Genomic DNA, 7,021 nt, shown 5'->3' on the forward strand with positions numbered 1-7,021 from the left:
AGAGAGACGTGCTGCGAGGGGAAACGAACGTTGCAACTTTCCAAAAGCTTCTCAACTTTCAAGCTTCTAAAAAGTTTAGTAAATTTATAATGCTCATAATAGTTTTTATTTATGTGTACTTGCTCTATGTCTAGGTTATTAAAATCGTTTTACTTGTCAAAAGAAAATATTTTGTCATCCAAATCAAATAAGTTTTCAAAATGTTTTCAAAACTATATCTATATCATATATGTTCAAAATCTATATGCTCTTGAAAATTTGAGTGGGAGGTCTCCTTGTAGACAAGCCGAAAAATAAAAAGATGTGTAATCTCAAACTTTCAAGTGTTCGAGTGAGTTGAAGTTCAGACTTCCCTCATGCACTTTCCCGAAATAGAAAATAGGAAAAGATCTGAGTATGTCCCTTGTGCCTTTATGCACTAACACTGCTCTGAACATGAATTTCTAGGATTCTTTTCTAGTTGTTCGCTCTATCGCTCTATAACTAGGAAAACCGTTTCCGAACTTATAAGAGTCGATGTACCAACTCCAAAAACTAAGTGGGAGGGTTATACTTGTTGTTTGTAACCCACGATCCCCAACACTAATGAAAAGTGCAATTGTCGCCAGACTAAGAGTCACCCTCGTGGCCCTCTCTTAAATGAGAGTACTCAACGGCGCTTTGCTCTGATCATTGCTCAATGAGCTACGTCCGAGAGTTAGACAATGAGACAAGGCCTCCCCTCGGTGGATTGTTTTTTCAAAGTCGATCTCTTGGACTAAGTGGTTGGTTACACACTTAGACTCAATCCCTAGTAATCCTCCCTCGAGGCCCTGCGAAAGGATGTGAGTGATCGAACCATTTTAAAAGGTGGCTAGTCAAAATTGGTGTATTGACATCTTTGCTAAGCATTAATGATGAGTCATTTACTTATAAATGGAGATTTTTTGCGGCCTTCTCTTGAGGGAGTAAATTATTGTTTGGTTTATAACACCTTTGGATTTTATCAAGTCTTAAGAAACTTAAATCCTAAACCAAAGACTAATCATAAACTTGTTTCAACTTTTATAGGCAAAATGTCTCTCAAACCTCTCTCGATCATCCTTTCCTCAAACAAACTCGAAACCAAAAGCTACGTTAATTGGAAACATAACTGTTGCGATATTTTTATAACTAGCATGCAAGAGGACGTATCGAACAAGTAATAGTGTTACGTAAGTAACGGATATCGATCCCACAGAGACTAGTTACTTTAGCGATTTTCTAAAACTTGATGCTAATTAATTCCAAGTAAAATTAAGAAGATGGTTGTGACAAAAGCAATAATAAAACTAAAGCAAAGAGTTAAATACGAGTTTTGCAAGAAGAGAAAGTAGGGGTCACGACTTCACCGGAGCTAACTAGGTCGGGGGGGGGGGGGTTTCGGGCTCAAACAACAAAATCTACTCCTGTGGATGCCAATCTCACTCTATCAAACTTATTTATTAGCCTCGAGTGTTCTAGCAAACCTATGTAATTGACGGATTATTATCCTCTCAGCATCTAATCCTATTAAAACAATCACACGCAATGAAACAAGAGTTCAAACGATTACATAAATTGCCTAGATTTTCTATCCTAGGATCAACTATGATGACATGAACAAAAGCACGATTATTTACTCTCTCTCGAGTAGCTAAACAATCCTAGATAACAATTCTAATGGTGATCAAGCACTAGAAAGCACAATGAATAATTCATATCAAGCAATCCATAATAATGAAGCAAACAATAATTATCTAACCCTAACGAGCCCCCCCAACCATTATCAATTCCGGCTACATCGCAACCCCATAAGAAACTTAGCCTCTAATGGTGTTCATAATCAACGCTAAACATAACAGAATAATTAAAAGCACAAAAATAAAGATTGAAACCAACACATAATTCATATTAAATAAAATTGATGTTCAACAATAATTTAGAGCAATAAAATAAATAAAATAAGAGAAGAAAGAAGAACGAATGAATTCGGAGAAGGAGAACTCGTCGGGTTGTCAATTCCGTTGAAGAACGCCTTTTTCCTCTTTCAAAAGCTCTCTAGAACAACCAAACAATAAAAATAGAAACTAAAACAAAAGGAAATATCTGGTTTTCAAAGCTTAGTGTCACATAAATAGGTCAAGGGGTGATTTTCGGAGCATATTGGGCCTTTGGAATGGTTTAATTCGCCCGAAATCATCAAAAATGGAAAGTAAGTCCGTCAAAACCCGAAGGAGGGCGCGGCGCACGGTCGTCCATGCGCGGCGCACGGTCCGAACTCCAGGTGATGCACGGAGCGCGCATAAGACTCTCTGTGATTTCATGGTTTGTGCCCCCGTATGCGCGGCGCGCTATCGTCGATGCACGGCGCGCGGTCTCGAATCCTGTCATCGCGCGGCGCACGAGGGAGGGTGCGCGGCGCGCGTAGTCGCCAACTTTCTTGCTTATCGCTTTTTGACTCTATTTCGACCGTTTTGTCTCCAAATCCGGTCCTCTTTCCACGAAATTGATTGTAGACGCTCTATTACTCCTCCGAACCTGAAACTACTCAAAAACCTACTAAAAACCATTAAAATACTTGAGGACTTGTCGGTTTTTGGTTCGGGAAATAAGAGTTTTACGCGTGATTAATGCACCTATCAAATCCCCCCAAACTTAAACCGTTGCTTGTCCTCAAGCAACACAAAAGACTAGACAATAAAATAAACACACCAAAGAAGTTATACTAAAAACGAATGGTGATCACAAAGTTTAGCAACAATGTCAAGTGTTAGTTACATGCCTCAACCTACAAAAATTTCCGAATCCAAGTCAATCATCATATGAAACCAAGAAAAAAAAATAATTAGATTGACTAAATGGCCTTTTGCAACACATTCCCGATCAAAATCCCCCGTGTGTGAAATATGTCCCGAAAGGGAGAGAAGTCAACTCAATATGTTCGTTCACGTCTTCTAATGTAGAATGCTCAAATGATAATGAGATGAAAGTGAATCGAACACCATAATGCTTTTCACCGCTCACTCTCCACTAATGCAAGACACTTACCAAGGAAATCAATAGGGCTTTGTCGGCTTGTAATGTTAGGCTAGGGTCAACGGTAGGATATGGTCAAAATGTGGCTAAAACGTCAACCTAGCGACTCGATCTCACCAACTTTCACATGATATTTCTTACTCACTCATTCCCACGTTCATGGTATAACATTTCACCTTTCGCGAACGTTTTCTTTCCTAAGCCTTTACTTCCCAATGTTTTCCCCCCAAACTTTGACTATGCAACATCTAGTCTCTAAGAATAATGTCACAGAATACCACGCCAAAAACTAATACAAATAAATGATAAAACGCATAAATTAAACACTCTTTTTTTTTAGTTTTTTTTTTTCTTTTTCTCTTTTTTTTCTTTTTATTCCTTTGTTTTTTTTTTATTCAAAACAATAAAAATAAACACGAACAATCACCGGCGTGGTGTCTAATGAACTATAAAACACGTAGAGACTAGTCGAAAAACATGTCACAAAATCGAAAGAATTCACTCAAGATTCGCTAAGTTAACGGGGTTCTTTGTGGGACTTGTAATATTATTGGCTCGGCTTTTTCTGACTAAGTATCGAGAAAGGATTAATCGTTCGGCTTTTTATGAAAGGGTGCTCAAGGAAGTAATACGGGTTGGCTTCTTGGCTCTGATCGGTCCAAATGAAGGCCTATGTCATCTTTCCTAGGTTCGTGTCATGTCATTTCGCCTCGATGAGGGCTAGAGCGGTTCTTAGTGTTCGTGAGCTAAAAGACATTTAAAGATGTGATCGAACCTCTAAGGACTACCCAAACACCGGGACAACGTGTGTGCATAAGTGGGAAAAATCAACCGAAATTGTACTACTCAAACCACTAGTCAATCACAATGAGGCACAAATTTTTTTTAAAATTGACTCAAACTCGGATTTCCTTGAAAATGCATGGTATCATTGGCAAGTGACGAGAGAAAACACTTTACTACTATCACTTATAAGCAATCACCAAACAAAATTAAGAAAATAAAACTTAAATAAAAAAAACAACCTAATCTAACAGAAATCCCCTACAAAGTAGTTCATCCCCCCAAACTTAATTTCTACATTGTCCTCAATGTAGATCCATAAAAAAAAACGCGGGAGACAGAGAACTTACCTCGCGGGGGAGGTAGAACTCCCCTACTCGTCGCCGCCGCGCTCAGGCAGCGGTGGATCTTCTTTTACGCGCTCTTTCTTCCTCCATACCTCTTTGAACGGTTTCGGCCAATGTCCTCGCCATGGCTTGGATGGAGACTTCAGCTTTGCACCCTTGGTCGCATTTTTTGTTGATTCTTCTTTAGGAGCCCGTGGCGGAGGTGTGGGTGGTGGAGTGGCGACTTCGTACGTCTCGAGGACGTAGACCTCTTCTTTTTCCTTCTTGCGCTTTCGGGTTTTACAGATCCCGAGCGTCTCCTCCTCGTTCTTCATGCGCATCATCAGCTCGCCTCTTTGCACGTCTATGCGAACACCGCAAGTGGCTAAGAAAGCTCTTCCAAAGAGAATGGGGATATCGCGATCCTCGTCCATGTCGATGACGTAGAAATCGGCCGGAAAAGTGAATTTTCCGACTTTAACGCGGAGGTCTTCCACGAAGCCGCGCGGGTGCCTTACGGTCCGATCTGCCAATTGGAGAGTGGTGCGCGTGGGCTTTAGTTCACCCACCCCGAGTTTGTTGAAGACGGCCGATGGCATGAGGTTGATGCCCGAACCTAGATCACACAAGGCGTTCTCGATAAAGATGTCTCCAATAGTGCACGGCAATGTGAACTTGCCCGGATCTTCTAATTTTGGCGGGAGCTCTTGTTTTAGAAGTGCGCTACACTCGGCGGAAAGCGCCACCGTGAGCCGTTGCGGGAACGGAAGTGGCGTCTCATAGATACGGACCGACGAGGGCGGCGTAGGAGCTTTGTTGACCAAGGCAGCCTCTGCTTCTTCTTTCTTCGGGCTCTCAGTGACTTCCACATGTTGATGAGAAATGGCATTACAATGCTCCCTTGGATTCACTTCGGAGGTGCTTGGAAGTGTACCTTGAGGTCGTGTGTGGATGGCGGTTGCGAGTTGCCCCACCTGCGTCTCGAGATTTCGGATCTGAGCCGATTGGTCCGAGAGTACCGTCTTCGTTTCGTTCATGAAATCGGTGGTGGTGTTCACGAAGGCAATCGTCGACGTGGCCAGATTAGCTACGAGCTCCTCCAGATTGGTCTCATTCTTGTAAGCTCGCAATGGTGGGGCTTGATATGGCAGTGGTCGGGGCTGATTCTGAGGCGGTCGAGGCTGAGCTTGCGGTGCGGGTTGCATCGGCATGTTATTCTGGTGACCGCGCCATCCCCCATTCTGATAGTTGCTCATCGGGCCTTGATTGTAGTTGTTGTAATTTTGGTTGGGCGGCCGATTGTTGACGAAATTTGCTTGTTGGCCCTTGTTCCCTTGCGCGCACTCATCGCTAGAATGAGGGCCGGCACACCAGAAGCACGGCTCGGGAATATGGGCTTGGATAGCATGAACTGTAGCTTTCTGCTCGTGGAGCGTTTTGGTGAGGTCGGCCACCTGTGCTGCGAGAGCTTTTATCAATTCCATCTCGGGCGTGACGGGCTCGCACTTTTGAATTCTTCGCTCGGAAGGACATTGGTCATTGTTGTACGCGAGCTCCTCAAGGATGGCATGAGCTTCTTCCTCGGTCTTTTGGAAGAAGGATCCCCCTGCGGCGGTGTTGACGAGGGTGCGCGATGAAGGAGAAAGGCCGCCGTAGAAGATTTGCACCATCATCCACCCTTGGATGCCATGGTTAGGACACTTCCGCTGCAGCTCCTTGAAGCGTCCCCAAGCTTCAAATAAAGACTCACCCTCGAACTGGGAGAACGAATGGATCTCATTGCGTCTCTTGTGCATCTTCTCGAACGGGAAGAACTTTGAGATGAATTTGACGCGCAGGTCGGCCCACGAGGTGATAGAACCCGGCGGGAAGGAGTTGAGCCACGTCTTGGCTCGGTCCCGTAGTGAAAACGGGAAGAGGCGGAGGCGGATGGCTTCGTCGGACACATTGTGGAGCTTGAACGTGTTGCTGATCTCGACGAAGTTGGTGAGATGGTCTTGCGGGTCTTCGGCCGGTGATCCCGAAAATTGGGATTGTTGTACCATATGGATCACGCCGGTCTTGATTTCGAAATTCTGATTACCCGCAAGAACCGGAAGAACAATGGCCGATTGTGTGGCATCGGTCGGCGGTAGCCCGTATTGGAACAGGGTCTTGGGCTCCTCGGCGTTGTTCCTGTTTTCTTCCATTGCTCGTTCCTTTGATTCTTTTTTATTTTTCCTGCAAAATCTTTCGATCTCAGAGTTGATTGGAACGAGAGCTGATGACCCGTCTTTTCGCATACACCTTCAAAAGCAAGAAAGTGACGCGAAAAGTTATAAAACAAAAATTAAGAAATTAAATAGCAAGAGCAAGTAAATTCAATCGCTATTGTAGACTAGTCCCCGGCAACGGCGCCAAAAAAACTTGTTGCGATATTTTTTATAACTAGCACGCAAGCGGACGTATCGAACAAGTAATAGTGTTACGTAAGTAACGGATATCGATCCCATAGAGACTAGTTACTTTAGCGATTTTCTAAAACTTGATGCTAATTAATTCGAAGTACAATTAAGAAGATGGTTGTGACAAAAGCAATAATAAAACTAAAGCAAAGAGTTAAATACGAGTTTTGCAAGAAGAGAAAGTAGAGGTCATGACTTCACCGGAGCTAACTAGGTCGGGGGGGTTTCAGGCTTAAACAATAAAATCTACTCCTGTGGATGCCAATCTCACTCTATCAAACTTATTCACTAGCCTCTCTCGAGTGTTCTAGCAAACCTATGTAATTGACGGATTATTGTCCTCTCGGCATCTAATCCTATTAAAACAATCACACGCAATGAAACAAGAGTTCAAACGATTACATAAATTGCCTAGATTTTCTAACCTAGGAT

At 43.1% G+C, this 7,021-nt stretch overlaps 1 non-coding gene across 1 annotated transcript; it reads left to right on the forward strand.

Annotated features, from left to right (window-relative positions):
• Positions 1-5,828: 5,828 nt before the first annotated feature.
• LOC149404269 (small nucleolar RNA R71) lies at positions 5,829-5,932 on the forward strand. Its single transcript, XR_016295684.1, has one exon. It is a non-coding gene; the product is annotated as a small nucleolar RNA R71 (small nucleolar RNA).
• The last annotated feature ends 1,089 nt before the right edge of the window (positions 5,933-7,021 follow it).

Source organism: Urtica dioica, chromosome 2 (genome assembly GCF_054948205.1).
Source record: "Urtica dioica subsp. dioica isolate 48M chromosome 2, U.dioica_male_clone48M_v1_H2, whole genome shotgun sequence".
Classification (NCBI taxonomy): Eukaryota; Viridiplantae; Streptophyta; class Magnoliopsida; order Rosales; family Urticaceae; genus Urtica; species Urtica dioica.